A 22366-nucleotide genomic window follows, 5' to 3' on the forward strand; every position below is an offset into this window, starting at 1 on the left:
AACTCTATTGACTATCTATTGAGAAGTCCGTTGATTAATCTATAGACTAATCTATTGACTGGGCGTTTAACTAGTCTATGGACTTGTCTATTAACTATTCTATTGTCTATTAACTTCTCTATTGAATAGTCGATTAACAGGAATAGTCTGTTGACTAGTCTATTAGTCTAGGGTTTATCGTACTGATATGTCTATGTACTAGTCTAGGGGCTATTGTATTGACTAATATATTGACCAATCTATGGACTAATCTATTGACTACGCTATTAACTAGTCTATGGACTAGTCTATTTACTATTATATTGACTTATCTATTGACTAGTCTATCAAATAGTCGATTAACAAGTCTATTGACTATTCTATTAAGTAGCCAATTATCTCGTCTATTGAGAAGTCTGTTGACTAGTCTATTCGTTAGACTAGGGACTATCATATTGGCATGTCTATTTACTAGTCTAAGGGCTATTGTATTGATAAGTCTGTTGACTAATCTATTGACTGGGCTTTTAACTAGTCTATGGACTGATCTATTAAATATTCTATTGACTAATCTATAGTCTATAGATTAGTCTAGGGTCTATCATACTGACATGTCTATATACTAGTCTAGGGGCTATTGTACTGACTAATCTATTGACCAATCTATGGATTAGTCTATTAACTACTATATTGACGTATCTATTGACTAGTCTATTAAATAGTCGATTAACAACTCTATTGACTATTCTATTAATTAGCCTATTATCTCGTCTGTTGACTAGTCTATTCGTTAGACTAGGGACTACCATATTGGCATATCTATTGACTAGTCTAGGAGCTATTGTATTGATAAATCTATTGACTAGGATATTAACTAGTATATTGACTGGTCTATTAACTATTCTATTAACTTCTCTATTGAATAGTCGATTAACAAGAGAAGTCTGTTGGTCAGTCTATTGATAGACTATCATATTGACTAATCTAAGGGCTATTGTATTGATGTATCTATTGGCTAGGCAATTGACTAATCTATTGAATAGACTATTAACTATTCTATTGACTTGTCTATTGATTAGACTATTGAATAGTCGATTAAAAATAGAAGTCTGTCTATTGATTAGTTTAAGGACTATCATATTGACATGCCTATTGTCCAGACTGGGCGCTATTGTATAGACGTATTTATTGGCTAGGCTATTGACTAATCTAATGACTAGACAATTAACTAGTCTATGGACTGGACTATTAAGTGTTCTATTGACTAGTCGATTAACTAAGTTATTAAGTAGTCTATGGACTAGAGTCTATTAAACTTACTTGTCTATTGGCTAGTTCAGGGGCCATTGTCAAGTCTATTGACTAGGTTATTGCGTACTCTATTAAATGTTCTAGGGATGAGATTTATCACTATCTTATTAACTAATCTAACTAATGTACAATAGTGTACTAAATTATCTATGCTTAGTGTAGGTTATAATAAAAACAATACCTCCAGATGTTTTTCTAACATTTTAGTGTAGTTTTCTAAACTCTTTAAACAGTTGTTTCTTTTAGATTATTCTAAGGTGGCAATGCATATGTTATGAATAATATTATTATTTATTTTGGTTTTGTACTTTACTGATAACAAATGAACCACATAATTTTTCTTATTTATTCTAATTATTGTTAATTTACTCATGAATAAAAATAATTTCATTTAAAGTCTTTTGACCTATTTATATTTAAAAAACATGTGGCAATGTAAATAATATGAGAAATCGCCTCAAATTGAACTTGAATCTATTTATAAGCAGTTTTTCTTGATAATTGGGACAAGCATCAGATATCGTATAAAGCCTTAGATTTGTGGTTTTGATATTTTTAGGTTCAAAGGTATGCAAGAATATGAAGTATTTTAGAGAGAGTGAGAACGAATTGAACCGATTTCGAATCTATATAAATAGTTTACACCGATGTATAACAATATTACGATGCGCCCAAACGACTATAGCATTTTCCTTATTTAATTTCTCTTTCTCAACAACGACAACCTACCCCTTTTTTCAACAAAAATTTATAAAAAAAAACTTATAATATGAAACAACAACTTTTAAATTTATGACCTTTTTTCCCCCGATGCAGAAACCAAAAATCGCAAAAGACACAAAAGCATCCAGAAATAAAACAAGAGAAAAAAAACGAAAGAAATCAGAATTAATAATAAGATGCACGCGAATTTCATAAATTAAAAATCAAGAAACATAAATAACTCAACAGCCAACTGAATTCCAAAAAAAAAGAAGATTCTACAAACAATGACAACAACAACAAAAAGAACAAAAAACATTTTTGCAGAAAAATCGGCAAGAAAAAATAAACAAATACGATTAACAAAAGAAGTCATAAATACACACAAACACATAGAAAGAACGAGCAGAGATGCACACTGGGACCTCGGAACATGCAACACAATTAAATTTGAACCAGAAGAAATAATAAACAACAACAACAAAACTAAATATGAAGCATATGTATGAAGTCAAAGGAAGTGAAAACCAAAGAGCTAATTTTAATAAACGGAATATAAAGAGATAAAAAACTCTTGACAAAGTCAAACAATGAGGTTGCGAAAGGGCGTTTTGGTGATGATGAAATTAATAAAAGTAAAAAAATTAAAAATTAAATGAATAAAAGCTAATAAAGACATAAAAACAAAAGGATTTCAATTGATTTCTATATTTTTGAACTGAAGGTGGTTTTCTAGTAAAAACTTTTATATTCTTTTAAATGTCAAGAAAATTAAGGATGTTATAACTTAATGTATAGAAAAACATTTGCAGCAACAACAAACATTTAAAAATGTTGCACTCCAGGGTATATTTCTCTAAAGATTTGCAATGAATCCTTATTTGTCCTCAGAATTTCTCCATCACATCAAGTTTTTGCCTTGCAGAGTCATTCTTCTGAGGGTTAATAGGACCCAAGTCTTTTAACCAACATTCTGTTCCAGCGAGTTTGGATTTAAACCAAATCCCCCACATGTACCTCGAAGGGACTTCACTAGACAAAGTCCGAGACTCTGCACTGTGGGGCACCAGTTCCTTGGTCACTGATTATAAGGCCCCCTGTTTCGACTCCAAGTCAAAACATTCCTAGAAAAAGCCAAAAATACATTTGACTCCATCAGTTTAAAGTCCCGACAGACTAGAGAATTATTAGCACCTCTTTTCTCACTGATTGAAATAACAAGATGAAGAAGATCATCAAGATAATATGGCCTGGGGGAGCCAAGAATGTCGAAGTGCTTAATGTGAGAACCTGCCATGACAGCGTAAACTTACAGTGGTCTTTTATCCACCGAGTGGACTTGGGAAGGTCCACCACTCGCCGCTGAATGACTTTAATGGTAAAAAGAAGAACCACTTCAGTGGCAATTTGTTGTACATAAGTGTGGCGGTCTATGCACAAGCACCTTGCTCAAGATCTCGAGCTAACTAAATCCTTGTCATAGTAGTCCCGTTGCGAAATGAACAATCCCAGTGCATACCCCGACAATGAAAAAGCAATCACTTATCTAAAGTCAATAGAAGAGGCGACCACAACACCCCCGCGAGCTGGTGGAATCAGTGAAGAAGTATTATAATTGGACAGTATTTAAAGAACTCCACTTCTCTTATCAACGCCACATACTTCGGCCACCGCCGACATCTAATAAGTCGTATAATAAGTGGACAACGTTCGAGACTTTGCTAAGGAACTATTTAGAACAGGACACATTTCTATATCAAAATATAGAGGATATAGAAGCCAATTTAGAAACGCTGATATCTGGCCTTTACGAGAGCGGATTCTGAATAGAAAATATCCTTGGCAACAATGAAGATTAGGAATCTTTGAAAGACTCTTCGTAAAATGTTCAACCGGATATAATATTAGGATGAATATCACATTAAACTTGGAAAATTGGAATATCGTTCGAAAAATGGGTAGCGGAAAGGAAGGGTTACAGCAAGAAATGAGAGAGGCAACAGTTACAACCTTGCAGTTTCAGGTTGAACGGACGTTTCTTGAAACGACATACGAAGGAATAGGTGGATAAGCTGATCAACCACAGGAATAGGTGGCTTCCTAGCGAGAAAGAAAGGTTACAGCAAGAAATAGAGGCTATCAGAGAGATAATCGTTACAATATTGTTACAGGGTTACAGCAAGAAATCAGAGAGACAACCGTTACAACCTTGCAGTTTCAGGTTAAACGAACGTTTCTTGACTGCAACCACATACGAAGGAACAGGTGGATAAGCTGATCAACCACAGGAATAGGTAGCTTCCTAGCGGGAAACGTTACAACAAGAAATAGAGGCTATCAGATAGACAATCGTTACAATATTGTAGTTTCAGGTAGAGCGGACTCTTCCCGACTGAAACCACATACGAAAGAATAGTTGAATAAGCTGATCAACCACAGGAATACGGTTTACACAGAGCGGTATGTTATCGTCATTATTCCATAACCGATGAAGGATTTAAAACAGTCTGTCTATGCTTCCAAGAATGAAGAATCCGAATTTTTTATAATGGATGTTTATATTAAGTATTATTAGTTAATTTTTAGAGACAGTTTTAAAAAGAACTTTTTAAATTAATGTGCGGCTGAAGACAAAGCCACTACCCCAAACCTCGAGCAGGTCTCTTGAAGGATAGTGTTCATCGCATGAACCTTTACAGAAGGCCATGGAGCAACCTAAATGCAGTTTTTAGTGATTAAATGTTAATTCAACGTAGACGACAAGAAATACAAAAATTCCTGTCTGTGCCGTTCATGAACAGACGATATCAGTGATCGATAGGCTTAAATAACAAGACGTTATCCGGAATCAGAAGTCGAAATGAAAATATCACATAAAGGTTAGAACCAAAAAAGTATATCGAAGTTGGACGCTATGGAACCGTTACTGTGACGTTTTACAAAAGCAAGTGTATCATGGACCAATTCTAAGTTACGCTTCTACAGTTCAGTGAATTTGCTGCGACTTTTTGGGACAAAAAACTGTAGCATAATATCACTACAGGGTGAGATGAACATGAGCTTTGAAAACATTGCTAAACATTGTTTCAACCGAAATATGAATCGAGAAGATGAGAAGATTGGATTCCGATTAACTCTCATTCCTTACCTATAAATGAACGGATACTGTGAGAAATGGAGGCTGTCAGAGAGATAATGAAAGACTTGACGGTTACAGGATACGTCATCAATGTACACTAGATATTTTGACCAGAAGTACCCGATTGTATACCAAAACTATGAGACAGTAGAGATCGAGGTAATGCGGAATATTGGAACTAACCATTACTGGAATCTGTTAATACACAAATATCTTAACATTACAAAATCATAATCCAACGGATAAGATAAGCGTGATATCAGCTGATAAGGTTAAATAGATGATCGTTTTGGCTGGTAGGAGAGCAACGGAAGAGCGAATGTTTTTGCTATAGAAGAAAGCGTGCTAGTTGAAGATAACCTAACGAATACAAAATGTTCAGACTCAACGAAGAAAGCGTCGGGTAGGATAAATCAAATCCTGTACGGATACACCAACCCGAAAAGGCCGAAAATTGTTTACAGAAAGAACAAGTATGAGATTAGTGTGATATAGGATTCAGTCGATGGCGAACGGAATCAAAATACCTTGAGGGCGAATGTACTCTTTATAAACTAGAGAAAAGACATTCGTCACTTTACAGTCCCCAAGTAATTTTGAGAATGGAAAAAAACGTATGTACTACCAAATGGAGTGACGATTGACTTATTTGTAGGACAAGCACATGTTAAAATAGCTAGTTATCTGTGTAGCCGGTGACTACGGGTAACCTTAAGTGGTAGATTATGTACACAGAGGGAAAAGGAAATATACACGTCTGGTACCAAATTGACACCAAAGAGTTTATAATGTCGAAGTATATACATACGTACGACAATACTATGTAACAATTCGTTGTCGAAATCTAAATTTTATACACATCCTAAATGTTAACAAACGTGGTAAGCTCACTATTGGCAACGGATTGTTTGTCAATAGTGAGCTTACCACGTTTGTTAACATTTAGACAACGGATGTGTATAAAATTTAGATTTCGACAACGAATTGTTGCTATGTTGTCAACATTACATAGTGTTGTCGAACGTATGTATATACTTTGACAACGGATGGTATTGAAAAATTTTAAACAGTTTGTTGTCAGTTTGGTACCAGGCGTGTATATTTCTTTTTCCCTCTGTGTAGGTAATTCAGGAACGTCCCGCGGAACTGCATTGATCAGGATACGATTGCTAACATAAGGATTGTACTAGGAATATAGAATTTAAATAAGCATTTTTTCTATGTTGCCACAAAATAGTAAATCATAATTTTGAAAATCGTGTTGCCATATCGATCTAAAACCAAATACACATTTAAATTACATTTGATACCAAACAAACATGAAATCACCAAACAGAGAAAACAAATAAATTCAAATGTATCTAAAAATACACTCATACAAAATGAGTACAAAAATATTTCCTTTTTTTTTGCTGCTTCATCATGGCTTTCATCATCATCGTCAACAACATTATCATCACCATTGTGATGATGATGATGAATAACAAACCAAGATGCAATTTCAAAGGTCAATGACATAAAATGTAAACCCCGCTATGGAAACACGATGAAGAAGAACCACAAACAGAACATAAAAATAAAAAAACAATACACACACAAACAAATGGGAAATAAAAGAGTCATATATACTCTCTTTCCTGCTCTCTTTCTCTCTATTTTAATCTTTTACTAATATACCGCAATTCAATGTATATTGATAAAAGAAAATTTAAATCAAAACAGAAATAAAAAATACTCATACGTATTTTTGCAAATTTTTACTTAAGAGTTTTTACAACCGAGATTGAGAGTTGTTTTAATTTTAATACAGAGACTAAACTTTAGAGAGAGTGAGAGAGTGAGAGAGTTTGTGTGCAGCATCATATACTCTTTTGTGACAAATATAGTTTAAAATGTACTTTATATACTTGTACTAATACAAAATTTAAGTACTTTTATTATATACTATTGCATCAATTTTAATTTTCTCCAAATTTTCCACTCATTTCCCCTTTTCATTTGAGTATGAGTGATAATTTTGCTATCACTGTGTTGGTTGCATATGCTTGCGCTGGCATGAGTTTGAGTTGCAAATTAAAGGTATTGGAATTTTTTAAATTGGAATGTTTTTTATATGCAGTTTTACTATAATTTGATTTTGTTGTTGCTGGGATTTTATACACACATATATATCTTTCTTTGTATTTAAAATCTATGATAATATTCTATATTTGAAAGTAGTTTGCTTTTGCACTGGAATTTTCAAACTGTTTGCAACTCATAATGGAAAAAATATATATTTTCTGGACTTTTTTTTGGAAAAGAACACAAAATCTTTATAAATATAGGAATTTATTAATTTCTTTAAAAATTTCTATTTAGTTAATACATATTTTACCCAAAAAAAGTAGTATAACTTATGGTCTAGACTCTAGACCACAATCCAGACAATTGACGTAGTCTGGACTTAAGACAAGAGTATTAACCACTCTAAAGTCTAGACTATAGTCCAGTTTATAGACCAGACTATACGTCAGAATATTCACTACACCAAGATACAGAATATATAGTAAACTATAGTCCAGTCTATAGCCCAAAGACTATACTAAAGTCTAAACTACAGCAAGACTATGTCCCGACTATAGACTAGACAATAAATACGATTATGGTCCAGAATAGGGCAGATTATAGTGTATACTATACAAACTGTAGACTACACTATAGTCCATATTATACATTATACAGACAAACTATAGTCCTCACTTTGGACAAGACTATAGACTCCTTTATAGGCTAGATTATAGTCCAGAGTACAAGCCAGACTATTGGTAGAGTATAATCTTATCCAAACTGAAACCCAAAACTATAGTCCAAACTAGGGCAGATTATAGTCTATACTATACAGACTGTAGACTACACTATAGTCCATATTATACATTATACAGACAAACTATAGTCCTCACCTTGGACAAGACTATAGACTCCATTATTATAGTCCAGAGTACAGGCCAGACTATTGGCTAGAAGAATGTAGAGTATAATCTTATCCAAACTGAAACCCAAAACTATAGTCCAAACTATAGACAAAACTATAGACAAAACTATAGTAGAGACTATAGTCCACACTATAGACTAGACTATATATTCGACTATAGTTCAGAATATAAACTAGATTATAGTACATAAGAAAGACTATACTGAAGTCCGGCTTAGACTACATTTCAGACTATATGCCAGTTATAGTCTATAATCTAGTTTATGATATCTATAATCTAGTTTATGATACTATGGAGTAGATTATAGTCCATAGTATAGACTAAACTACAGACTATAGTCCAAACTATAGAGAAGACTGTACTGCAGACTATAGGCCAGATTATTGACTAGACTAAGATCCGGAATATAGCCCCAACCGTAAAATAGTTTATGTTTGAACTATAGACAAAACATTAGTAGAGTCGGTAAGCTAGACTACAAATTATACTATAATCCAGACTAGACTAGCTTTTAGTACATACCATTGATTATACTGAAGTCCAGGCTAGACTACAGTCCAGTCTCAAAGTATTCAACTCTGAAATTTAAAAAGCCCAGTAAAAGTTTAATTTCTGTTTTTTATTATATTTTTAAAAACTTTTTCAAAAGAAATTCTTCTATTTGATCTAAATTACATATAAATTCTACGCTTGTAAATTCCGCTAAGTGATAAATAACTACACACATACATACATACACATGTACATAGACTACTTTTCTCCGCATTTTCCATATCGATTTCTTACACGTTTCTTTTTATTTCATTGAAAACTAAAAGCTAAAAAAACTGTAAAACGTACTAGCATTTAATTAATTAAATAATTTTTTGTTTGCTTTTGTATATTTCTAATTCATATATGTAGTTTTTGCGTCATTTTGTCTGTAGTTTCTATGAACCAAGAGTAATTTATGCAAATATTGAAACGCAATTTTATTTCATTATAAACAAATTACAATAAAAACAATAATACAATAGAATGAATGACAGCAACAACAACAACAATAAAAAATAAATATAGTACAAAAAAATTGTTGATATTAAAACACATGTGGCATAAATTAAATAGCAAAAAAAAAAACAAAAAAAAATTACAAATATTTAGTGCGAAATTGTTAGCGACAATAAAACGCTTAAGAATGTTAGATATTTATAATGTTTAATAAAAGACACGCCCATTAGCAGGAACTACTTAATAACTTAGAGAACTTAATTGAAATTTTCTCATGGATGTTGCAGTTTCTACATCTCGGACTATATTTCAGACAATAGAACATACGATGGACTAAACTATAGTCCAGGCAGTCCAGGACAGTAGTCCAAGCTATAGAATTGACTATAGTGTAAACTATAGCCTGTACTATAGTATAAACTATGCACTAGCATATAGAATAAACTAATGATTAGACTATAGTGAAGAGTGTTGATCAGCATAGACTTGGGTGTAGTGCATACTATAGACTGTAGGCCAGACTAGAATATAGTAAGATTAGACTATATTACTGATACAGATTAGACGATACTACTGAACACTATAAACTAAACTATAAATTACTACTAAAACTAGACTATAGACTAGACTATAGACTAGACTAAGACTAGACTATAGACTAGACTATAGACTAGACTATAGACTAGACTATAGACTAGACTATAGACTAGACTATAGACTAGACTATAGACTAGACTATAGACTAGACTATAGACTAGACTATAGACTAGACTATAGACTAGACTATAGACTAGACTATAGACTAGACTATAGACTAGACTATAGACTAGACTATAGACTAGACTATAGACTAGACTATAGACTAGACTATAGACTAGACTATAGACTAGACTATAGACTAGACTATAGACTAGACTATAGACTAGACTATAGACTAGAGACTATAGACTAGACTATAGACTAGACTATAGACTAGACTATAGACTAGACTATAGACTAGACTATAGACTAAGACTAGACTATTAGACTAGACTATAGACTAGACTATAGACTAGACTATAGACTAGACTATAGACTAGACTAGAAAATCTTGAATTATAAATATTTTTCACGAAATAATTTTGTATCTGCTTAACTATGATTAAACTTATAATTAAAACTAAAATTTCAACGCCACAAAATAACAGAACTGAAGGTAAATTGACATCAAACTTGTGACCAATAAAATAACAAACAAAAGTAAAACAAGTTTCCTTCACTCCTGACAGCAGGACTTTACTTTTCAAGTCGAGGCAATCACCTTTTCTCATATGAAACCTTTGCAAACAGTTTAAATAATAAAAGTGAAATACCACAAATACTGATAAAACAACGACAACAATTTAATATACGAAGATATTGACTTAAGTGAGAAAATATTTAACAAAAGATTATAAATTTGAAATAAAATAAAACAAGTTGTGTAAAAACCAACTACAGCATCTTTAAGAAAAAAAAATACATATTAAACATGCAACATTTGCAGTTTTGCAACACTTGCATAAATTTATAACAAAAAAAAATAAAATAATTCCCTTTTCTTTTGATTCCGTGTAATACCCAAAAGGATTTCTTATTTTGTTATGAATTAAAAACTATATAAAAAATAAGTTAAACTTGTTTCTCTTACATATTCAGGTTTAAGGTTTTTGTTTGTGCAGCAATGCATTTATTACATATGCAGCACTAACATTGCTCTTGCCATTTTTATGACAGTTGAAATAAAAAATCTTGTTAGTATCTTGCAAACCAGTATGAACAATTTTAATACATAATAAAGTTTTATAAAAAATGGAGAGTTTATAAGTAAAACATATTACAAAGTAGCCACAGCATAGTATAACAATGGCGCTATATTATCTATAGTCTATAGTCCAGTCTAGTCTATAGTGTAGTCTATAGTCAAGTCTATAGTGTAGTCTATAGTCTAGTCTATAGTCTAGTCTATAGTCTAGTCTATAGTCTAGTCTATAGTCTAGTCTATAGTCTAGTCTATAGTCTAGTCTATAGTCTAGTCTATAGTCTAGTCTATAGTCTAGTCTATAGTCTAGTCTATAGTCTAGTCTATAGTCTAGTCTATAGTCTAGTCTATAGTCTTGTCTATAGTCTAGTCTATAGTCTAGTCTATAGTCTAGTCTATAGTCTAGTCTATAGTCTAGTCTATAGTCTAGTCTATAGTCTAGTCTATAGTCTAGTCTATAGTCTAGTCTATAGTCTAGTCTATAGTCTAGTCTATAGTCTAGTCTATAGTCTAGTCTATAGTCTAGTCTATAGTCTAGTCTATAGTCTAGTCTATAGTCTATAGTCTAGTCTATAGTCTAGTCTATAGTCTAGTCTATAGTCTAGTCTATAGTCTAGTCTATAGTCTAGTCTATAGTCTAGTCTATAGTCTAGTCTATAGTCTAGTCTATAGTCTAGTCTATAGTCTAGTCTATAGTCTAGTCTATAGTCTAGTCTATAGTCTAGTCTATAGTCTAGTCTATAGTCTAGTCTATAGTCTAGTCTATAGTCTAGTCTATAGTCTAGTCTATAGTCTAGTCTATAGTCTAGTCGTCTAGTCTATAGTCTAGTCTATAGTCTAGTCTATAGTCTAGTCTATAGTCTAGTCTATAGTCTAGTCTATAGTCTAGTCTATAGTCTAGTCTATAATCTAGTCTATAGTCTAGTCTATAGTCTAGTCTATAGTCTAGTCTATAGTCTAGTCTATAGTCTAGTCTATAGTCTAGTCTATAGTCTAGTTTATAGTCTAGTCTATAGTCTAGTCTATAGTCTAGTCTATAGTCTAGTCTATAGTCTAGTCTATAGTCTAGTCTATAGTCTAGTCTATAGTCTAGTCTATAGTCTAGTCTATAGTCTAGTCTATAGTCTAGTCTATAGTCTAGTCTATAGTCTAGTCTATAGTCTAGTCTATAGTCTAGTCTATAGTCTAGTCTATAGTCTAGTCTATAGTCTAGTCTATAGTCTAGTCTATAGTCTAGTCTATAGTCTAGTCTATAGTCTAGTCTATAGTCTAGTCTATAGTCTAGTCTATAGTCTAGTCTATAGTCTAGTCTATAGTCTAGTCTATAGTCTAGTCTATAGTCTAGTCTATAGTCTAGTCTATAGTCTAGTCTATAGTCTAGTCTATAGTCTAGTCTATAGTCTAGTCTATAGTCTAGTCTATAGTCTAGTCTATAGTCTAGTCTATAGTCTAGTCTATAGTCTAGTCTATAGTCTAGTCTATAGTCTAGTCTATAGTCTAGTCTATAGTCTAGTCTATAGTCTAGTCTATAGTCTAGTCTATAGTCTAGTCTATAGTCTAGTCTATAGTCTAGTCTATAGTCTAGTCTATAGTCTAGTCTATAGTCTAGTCTATAGTCTAGTCTATAGTCTAGTCTATAGTCTAGTCTATAGTCTAGTCTATAGTCTAGTCTATAGTCTAGTCTATAGTCTAGTCTATAGTCTAGTCTATAGTCTAGTCTAGTCTAGTCTAGTCTAGTCTATAGTCTAGTCTATAGTTTAGTCTATAGTCTAGTCTATAGTCTAGTCTATAGTCTAGTATATAGTCTAGTCTATAGTCTAGTCTATAGTGTAGTCTATAGTCTAGTCTGTAGTCTAGTCTGTAGTCTAGTGCTTTTTTGGCACAAAATTCGAAATATTCGATGCAAAATGCTTAACTTTTTGATCGCCCATCTACCCATATAAAACTCATCATCAATGTTGAGCTTTCAACAGAGGTCGTTTTTGTTTTAATTAAAATCGCGTTTAAACATATTAAGTTGGCAACATTGTTTGGAAAAGTAGACAGCATTGATTTGTTTGTTTATTTAATGCGAAACATAACCGGCAAACAACACAAATACAAACATATTTACTCAAATACTACCCTGCAATTTTACAGGGATTCAATTATTCCTTTTTACATGTAATAATTTGAATTTATATACTTTGTGTAACTTTCAACTGCAGATTTCTAGTATCCTTAAGTAATCTAGTCTAAAGTCATTTTGAGCTGAACCCTATAAAGTCTTTATTTCATCAATTTTAATAATCAACTATTGAAGAAAATTTAAAATTACTAATTCTCTTCCCAAACTGCAGGGTACTCTTTCTCTCACTCACACACATATGTATGTACAAACAAATTTAATCATACATAGATTAATGCTGCATAGGATTTTGAACTTTTCATTATTATGTTTACAAATGGGTGTTTTTATGTTTGAACGAATGTTTGTTCGTCCGTCTGTCTATCTGTCTCACTGACTGAGTGACTGCTGCAGCCAGTAATATTTAACAAATAAACAACAAAAAGCAGTACAGACATTGTAAAACCATAACCTTACTTAACAATATTTTATATAATTTTTTGCATTTTTCTTGTTTTTTTTTACACATTTTCAACTCTTGCAACAAAGAATACAACAACATGTGTGTTGTGCTGCATATTATTGTTATTGAAACGTCATGCATTAAAGCTGCTCGTTTGCTGGCTGCTAACCAAATGTAACAACAGTAGCAAATACAACAACAGCAACAACAATGTAAATGGCAGCAACATTATTTGTTTATTTCATTTATTAAACCTTGTTATAGATTTTTTCCGTTTTGCACATGAAATTTTTTCCGTTTTCCTTTATTTCGTTGTTGTTTTTTATATGAATAGTAATTTGCAACCCATTTTTCTGCACCACAATGTTTGTTGCATGGTATTTGTACTGTGTATTAAAACGATCAATGCTATATGCATAGAGAAGGCTTAAGTAAGATACGATTTTTCCATAGTATTTATCCAGAATGGATCTAATAGAACATTAAGTCGTAAATTAAAGCTAAGATCGTTTAAGAAAAAATTAAAATTGTGGCCAAAAAGCTCTTTATAGCTCTTCTAAGAGAGTTTTACCAACAATGACTAATTTTTATGGTTTTTATATACTTCATAACTTACCTTGTAATTGCATTCAAAGATTATGATAAAATTTCGATATATACTTCATAACTTACCTTGTAATTGCATTCAAAGATTATGATAAAATTTCGATATTTTGATAAAATCTGAAAATAAAAGAAAATAAATTTAATAAAAACATCCTTGAAATGAAATTCAAATGTCCTGTTAAACAAATTTAATAAAAAAAATGCTTAAAAGAAAATTTATCAAAATTTTCTTTAAAGATTTAAAAAGCAAATTTATCAAAATTTTCTTTCAAGATTTAAAGAGGAAGTTTGTCAAAAATTTAGTTTGAAAAGAAAATTTGTCAATGATTTTCCTTAAAAAGAAAATTTATCAAAAATGTTCTTTAAAAAGAAAATTTATCAAACATTTTCTTTATAAAGGAAATTTGTCAAAAATGTCCTTAAAGGAAATTTGTCAAAAATGTCCTTAAAGGAAATTAATCCAAAATGTCCTTAAAGGAAATTTGTCAAAAATTTCCTTAAAAGGAAATTTATTAAAATTTTGTCTTCAAGGGAAGTTTGCAAAAAAAAAACCCTTAAAGAGAAATTTGTCAAAATTTTCCTTAAAAGGAAATTTAGCAAATTTTTTTCTAAAAAAGTAATTTTGTTCAAAATTTCCTTAATAGAAAATTCAAAAATTCAAAAATTTCCTTAAAAGGAAATTTATTTCCTTAAAAGGATATTTATTAAAATTTCTTTAAAAGGAAATTTATCAGAAATTTCCTTAAAAGGAAATTGAACAAAGATTTCCTTAATAGTAAATTTATCAAAAATTCCTTCCTTCCATAGAAGGAAATTTATCGAAAAACTCCATAGAAGGAAATTTATTAAAATTTTTTCTTTTCTTAAAAGGAAATTACCAAAAATTTCCTTAAAAAGCTATTTAGCAAAAATTTCTTTAGAAAGAAATTTTGCAAAAATACCCTTAAAAGGAAATTTAGCAAAAACTTCCTTAAAAGGAAATTTAGCCAAAATTTCCTTTAAAGGGAATTTATCAAAAATTTCCTTAAAAGCGAATTTATCGAAAATATCCCTAAAAGCGAATTTATCAAAAATTTCCTTAAAAAGAAATTTAGCAAAAATTTCCTTAAAAAGAAATTTAGCAAAAATTTCCTTAAAAAGAAATTTAGCAAAATTTCCTTCAAAAGAAATTTAGTAAAAATTTCCTTAAAAGGAAATTTATCAAAAATTTCCTTAAAAGGAAATTTAGCAAAAATTTCCTTAAAAGAAAATTTATCAAAAATTTCCTTAAAAGAAAATTTATCAAAAATTTCCTTAAAAGGAAATTTATCAAAAAATTCCTTAAAAGGAAATTTATCAAAAATTTCCTTAAAAGGAAATTTATCAAAAATTTCCTTAAAAGGAAATTTATCAAAAATTTCCTTAAAAGGAAATTTGTCAAAAATTTCCTTAAAAGGAAATTTGTCAAAAATTTCCTTAAAAGGAAATTTGTCAAAAATTTCCTTAAAAGGAAATTTATCAAAAATTTCCTTAAAAAGAAATTTATCAAAAATTTCCTTAAAAAGAAATTTATCAAAAATTTCCTTAAAAAGAAATTTATCAAAAATTTCTTAAAAGGAAATTTATCAAAAATTTCCTTAAAAGCAAATTTATCAAAAATTTCCTTGAAAGCAAATTTATCAAAAATTTCCTTGAAAGGAAAATTTATCAAAAATTTCCCATAAATTTTCTTAAAGGGAAATTTATCAAAAATTTCCTTAAAAGGAAATTTATCAAAAATTTCCTTAAAAGGATATTTATCAGAAATTCCCTAAAAGGAAAAATTCCTATGAAAAAGAAAAATTTTCCAAAATTTCATAGAAAAATGAAAACATTTCCTTAAAAGAGACTTGTTCAAAAATGTTAATAAAAGAAAACAAGTAAGAATGTATAGTCGGGCATTGACCGACCATATGATACCCTACACCAGTGAGTATGTTAAAAATGTAGATTATTTTTCTAATAATAAATTATTTTTCCTTAATTCCGAAATATTTTAACAATTTGTTACCAAAAAAAGTGATTTTCTAAAAGAGGGGTTATATGGGGGCAAAGGTAAATATGGTGCTATCCGTAGACCGTTTGGTACAGCGATGACATTAAAGTTATTTATGCATAATTTCAATGTGATAATAATGTTTCCACCTTCTGAAGTGGACTTTGTATGGTGGCATGGGGCAAATGTGACCCTATCCTTACGAAAATCGGCAGTATTATTTTAACTTATATAAAACTAAAACTAAAAACTTTTTGTAGATATTGTACAATATTTTACATTATTATAAGCTCAAAAGCCCTGGTTGGGGCTTACGGTTGTATGGGGGCTACACAAAATAATGGACCGATTTCAACCATTTCCAATAGGTTTCGTTTTTGGGTCAAAAGAAGAGTATGTGCCAAATTATCAATTATCTTGAAAATTGCGACATGTAGCATGCGCTCAAGGTTTACATGGACACACAGACAGTCGGTCGGACAGACGGACATAGCTTAATCGACTCAGAAAGTGATTCTTAGCCGATTGATATACTTTAAAGTGGTTGTAGGACCAATATTTTTGGGTGTTACAAACATCAGCACAAACGCATAGTACCCCCACTATATTGGTGTAGGGTATAATAACAAAAAAATACCACATTTTTGCTTTACCCTCTTCATATGTAGTAAATACGTACATATTTACATACATACCTATGTATATATGCACATATGTATATAAGTATGTATGTGTTAAATAAATTTATTGCTTATCTGTCCCCAGATATTAATCCATATACCAAATCACCCACTTTATAAACTCATTGACTGATTCTTTCTACTGATTAAAAATAACAATACATATTTTTTTCTTGTCTCTCCACTTGGTCATGGTTTTAATTAATTTCCATTAAATTAATAATTTGTTTGGTTTAATTATACAAAACAGAAAAATAACAACTGTTATAATGATTGGTATTTTATTTATTGTTGTCATCGTAGTTGAGTATAGTTAGTACTCGTTGCGGTTTGAAAACTTTTATGTTGCACATAAAATTTGTTTACTAAAATCATTAAAGGTTTTAATTTATGCCGCACATACAATACAATTTTTAATAAATTGCTATTAAAAAAAAATATTTTTATATAAAATAGCGCATATGTATACTCGCCAACAACAATAATAAAATATTTATAATTATGGACAAATAGTAGTAAAACCTCAAAATACTAGTGATTTTATATACGATTGTGGCTGATAATCGGTTAATGATATCATTCATGTGATTATAAATTGATTGTTAAAATAGGACAGAGAGTAAAATATGTAAAACTTTTAAAATTTTTGGAATTTGGAATGAAAACTTTTTCTATAGAAAAGTTGTCTGTAGTCAGAGCAACTTTTCCACTTTTCCTATAGGAATGTTGCCTGATTAACCGAAATTATTTGTACATAATGTTGCTGCTCATCATGCAAAAATTATTTTAAATTACCAATAAAAAAAATACCTCAAAGAAAGTTTCGAATATTCCCATGCAAATTATCTCCAAACTAAAATCAATTTATAGTTTCAATTTAATAATTTTCATAACTAAAAAAACAACAACAACAATCAAATTATTGGCAAGAAAAAATTATATACCAAACAACATTCATTTTAGCTGTTATTATTTTATTTATATTTTTTTTACCTAAAAGCCATTGACATGACAAGAATCTACAACTCTCACGTAAAAAACAAAAAAAAAAAAAACTTAAACCAATACCCACACTCACAGCAAAATTATGACTGATTGCCTCGACAGCCAAATGGACAGGTTAGCAATTCTGTCTGTCTAACATGTGGGGTGTTGCTGCTGCATTTAGAGAGGTGCCACGACAAACAAAAAAAAAGAAAAAACGTGCTGCACTTTTTTTTGGCAAATTACACCGAACACACACATAAAAACCAAAACTACTCCAACGTTTCCTCTTTCACCTTCGGCTGTATTGTGTACTTGCAAATAATATACAAAATTGCATGTTGCTGTTGCCGGTTTCTTGCTAAACAGACAACCTGAAGAGAAATTTTATATTTATTTTACTTGTTTTTCTTTTTTTGGTCAAATTGCACTTTACCGTTTTGTTTGTGGTGTTGGTGATGGAAATCATCACCTATATAGGAAACAAAATTGCACTTGGTAATAACGGTATTACTAAAAGCTTTCATACCCTGTAGTTCATGGCACTAGGTAAGCAAATTAGTTTCAACTTCGTCGAAGGCACAGCAAAGGTTATCAGTTAATGACATTGTCAACTTCATACATATATATTGGACATTTTTATAGGAACTCCCCTGCAGGAGATATAAATTGTAGCATTTAACACTACAGGGTACTTAAATACAAAAAATGCATTGAAAATGGACTTAACATGCGGTACAACATTATATTATTATAACAATGAATGAAGTACTAGTTCTTGCACACCGTTTCCATATTATGTCAGTTCTTTTCAATTTTAGCCAAGTATAGTTCAATTCCAGTTCAGTTCTAGTTCAGTTCTAGTTCAGTTTAGTTCAGTTCTAGTTCAGTTCTAGTTCAATTCTAGTTCGTTTAGTTCAGTTCTAGTTCTTCAGTTCTAGTTCAGTTCTAGTTCAGTTCTAGTTCAGTTCTAGTTCAGTTCTAGTTCAGTTCTAGTTCAGTTCTAGTTCAGTTCTAGTTCAGTTCTAGTTCAGTTCTAGTTCAGTTCTAGTTCAGTTCTAGTTCAGTTCTAGTTCAGTTCTAGTTCAGTTCTAGTTCAGTTCAGTTCTAGTTCAGTTCTAGTTCAGTTCTAGTTCAGTTCTAGTTCAGTTCTAGTTCAGTTCTAGTTCAGTTTAGTTCAGTTCTAGTTCAGTTCTAGTTCAGTTCTAGTTCAGTTCTAGTTCAGTTCTAGTTCAGTTCTAGTTCTTTAGTTCTAGTTCAGTTCTAGTTCAGTTCTAGTTCAGTTCTAGTTCAGTTCTAGTTCAGTTTCTAGTTCAGTTCTAGTTCAGTTCTAGTTCAGTTCTAGTCAGTTCTAGTTCAGTTCTAGTTCAGTTCTAGTTCAGTTCTAGTTCAGTTCTAGTTCAGTTCTAGTTCAGTTCTAGTTCAGTTCTAGTTCAGTTCTAGTTCAGTTCTAGTTCAGTTTAGTTCAGTTCTAGTTCAGTTCTAGTTCAGTTATAGTTCAGTTCTAGTTCAGTTCTAGTTCAGTTCTAGTTCAGTTCTAGTTCAGTTCTAGTTCAGTTCTAGTTCAGTTCTAGTTCAGTTCTAGTTCAGTTCTAGTTCAGTCTAGTTCAGTTCTAGTTCAGTTCTAGTTCAGTTCTAGTTCAGTTCTAGTTCAGTTCTAGTTCAGTTTCTAGTTCAGTTCTAGTTCAGTTCTAGTTCAGTTCTAGTTCAGTTTAGTTCAGTTCTAGTTCAGTTCTAGTTCAGTTCTAGTTCAGTTCTAGTTCAGTTCTAGTTCAGTTCTAGTTCGTTAGTTCAGTTCTAGTTCAGTTCTAGTTCAGTTCTAGTTCAGTTTAGTTCAGTTCTAGTTCAGTTCTAGTTCAGTTCTAGTTCAGTTCTAGTTCAGTTCTAGTTCAGTTCTAGTTCAGTTCTAGTTCAGTTCTAGTTCAGTTCTAGTTCAGTTCTAGTTCAGTTCTAGTTCAGTTCTAGTTCAGTTAGTTCAGTTCTAGTTCAGTTCTAGTTCAGTTCTAGTTCAGTTCTAGTTCAGTTCTAGTTCAGTTCTAGTTCAGTTCTAGTTCAGTTCTAGTTCAGTTCTAGTTCAGTTCTAGTTCAGTTCTAGTTCAGTTCTAGTTCAGTTCTAGTTCAGTTCTAGTTCAGTTCTAGTTCAGTTCTAGTTCAGTTCTAGTTCAGTTCTAGTTCAGTTCTAGTTCAGTTCTAGTCAGTTCTAGTTCAGTTCTAGTTCAGTTCTAGTCAGTTCTAGTTCAGTTCTAGTCAGTTCTAGTTCAGTTCTAGTTCAGTTCTAGTTCAGTTCTAGTTCAGTTCTAGTTCAGTTCTAGTTCAGTTCTAGTTCAGTTCTAGTTCAGTTCTAGTTCAGTTCTAGTTCAGTTCTAGTTCAGTTCTAGTTCAGTTCTAGTTCAGTTCTAGTTCAGTTCTAGTTCAGTTCTAGTTCGTTCTAGTTCAGTTCTAGTTCTAGTTCAGTTCTAGTTCAGTTCTAGTTCAGTTCTAGTTCAGTTCTAGTTCAGTAGTTCAGTTCTAGTTCAGTTCTAGTTCAGTTCTAGTTCAGTTCTAGTTCAGTTCTAGTTCAGTTCTAGTTCAGTTCTAGTTCAGTTCTAGTTCAGTTCAGTTCTAGTTCAGTTCTAGTTCAGTTTCTAGTTCAGTTCTAGTTCAGTTCTAGTTCAGTTCTAGTTCAGTTCTAGTTCAGTTCTAGTTCAGTTCTAGTTCAGTTCTAGTTCAGTTCTAGTTCAGTTCTAGTTCAGTTCTAGTTCAGTTCAAGTTCAGTTCTAGGTTAGTTAGTTCTAGTTCAGTTCTAGTTCAGTTCTAGTTCAGTTCTAGTTCAGTTCTAGTTCAGTTCTAGTTCAGTTCTAGTTCAGTTCTAGTTCAGTTCTAGTTCAGTTCTAGTTCAGTTCTAGTTCAGTTCTAGTTCAGTTCTAGTTCATTCTAGTTCAGTTCTAGTTCAGTTCTAGTTCAGTTTAGTTCAGTTCTAGTTCAGTTCTAGTTCAGTTCTAGTTCAGTTCTAGTTCAGTTCTAGTTCAGTTCTAGTTCAGTTCTAGTTCAGTTTAGTCAGTTCTAGTTCAGTTCTAGTTCAGTTCTAGTTCAGTTCTAGTTCAGTTCTAGTTCAGTTCTAGTTCAGTTCTAGTTCAGTTCTAGTTCAGTTCTAGTTCAGTTCTAGTTCAGTTCTAGTTCAGTTCTAGTTCAGTTCTAGTTCAGTTCTAGTTCAGTTCTAGTTCAGTTCTAGTTCAGTTCTAGTTCAGTTCTAGTTCAGTTCTAGTTCAGTTCTAGTTCAGTTCTAGTTCAGTTCTAGTTCAGTTCTAGTTCAGTTCTAGTTCAGTTCTAGTTCAGTTCTAGTTCAGTTCTAGTTCAGTTCTAGTTCAGTTCTAGTTCAGTTCTAGGTCAGTTGTTGTTCCGTTCTAGTTAGTTCTAGTTCAGTTCTAGTTCAGTTCTAGTTCAGTTCTAGTTTAGTTCTAGTTCAGTTCTAGTTCAGTTCTAGTTCAGTTCTAGTTCAGTTCTAGTTCAGTTCTAGTTCAGTTCTAGTTCAGTTCTAGTTCAGTTCTAGTTCAGTTCTAGTTCAGTTCTAGTTCAGTTCTAGTTCAGTTCTAGTTCAGTTCTAGTTCAGTTCTAGGTCAGTTGTTGTTCCGTTCTAGTTCAGTTCTAGTTCTAGTTCAGTTCTAGTTCAGTTCTAGTTAGTTCTAGTTCAGTTCTAGTTCAGTTCTAGTTCAGTTCTAGTTCAGTTCTAGTTCAGTTCTAGTTCAGTTCTAGTTCAGTTCTAGTTCAGTTCTAGTTCAGTTCAAGTTCAGTTCTAGGTTAGTTCTAGTTCAGTTCTAGTTCAGTTCTAGTTCAGTTCTAGTTCAGTTCTAGTTCAGTTCTAGTTCAGTTCTAGTTCAGTTCTAGTTCAGTTCTAGTTCAGTTCTAGTTCAGTTCTAGTTCAGTTCTAGTTCAGTTCTAGTTCAGTTCTAGTTCAGTTCTAGTTCAGTTCTAGTTCAGTTCTAGTTCAGTTCTAGTTCAGTTCTAGTTCAGTTCTAGTTCAGTTCTAGTTCAGTTCTAGTTCAGTTCTAGTTCAGTTCTAGTTCAGTTCTAGTTCAGTTCTAGTTCAGTTCTAGTTCAGTTCTAGTTCAGTTCTAGTTCAGTTCTAGTTCAGTTCTAGTTCAGTTCTAGTTCAGTTCTAGTTCAGTTCTAGTTCAGTTCTAGTTCAGTTCTAGTTCAGTTCTAGTTCAGTTCTAGTTCAGTTCTAGTTCAGTTCTAGTTCAGTTCTAGTTCAGTTCTAGGTCAGTTGTTGTTCCGTTCTAGTTCAGTTCTAGTTCAGTTCTAGTTCAGTTCTAGTTCAGTTCTAGTTTAGTTCTAGTTCAGTTCTAGTTCAGTTCTAGTTCAGTTCTAGTTCAGTTCTAGTTCAGTTCTAGTTCAGTTCTAGTTCAGTTCTAGTTCAGTTCTAGTTCAGTTCTAGTTCAGTTCTAGTTCAGTTCTAGTTCAGTTCTAGTTCAGTTCTAGTTCAGTTCTAGTTACAGTTTCTAGTTCAGTTTCTATGTTCAGTTCTAGTCAGTTCTAGTTCAGTTCTGTCAGTTCTAGTTCAGTTCTAGTCAGTTCTAGTAGTTCTAGTTCCAGTTCTAGTTCAGTTTTAGTTTAGTTTAGTTCTATTCAGGGAAATTGATTACAGATTCTACAAATA

General features: G+C 31.7%; 1 long non-coding RNA gene across 2 annotated transcripts in view; it reads right to left on the reverse strand.

Moving 5' to 3' along the window:
• The window catches only part of LOC119607032, a 61649-nt gene that overhangs the window by 26898 nt on the left and 12385 nt on the right, over window positions 1–22366 (reverse strand). For both annotated transcript variants that reach the window (XR_005231706.1, XR_005231705.1), the window contains exon 2: window positions 14119–14169. This is a non-coding gene — a long non-coding RNA (uncharacterized LOC119607032). The remainder of the gene's footprint in view (window positions 1–14118; window positions 14170–22366) is intronic.

The sequence above is a fragment of the Lucilia sericata genome, unplaced genomic scaffold, assembly GCF_015586225.1.
Source record: "Lucilia sericata isolate MDLA Ls3-8-SP2 unplaced genomic scaffold, ASM1558622v1 Contig000646F_arrow, whole genome shotgun sequence".
NCBI classification, from domain to species: domain Eukaryota; kingdom Metazoa; phylum Arthropoda; class Insecta; order Diptera; family Calliphoridae; genus Lucilia; species Lucilia sericata.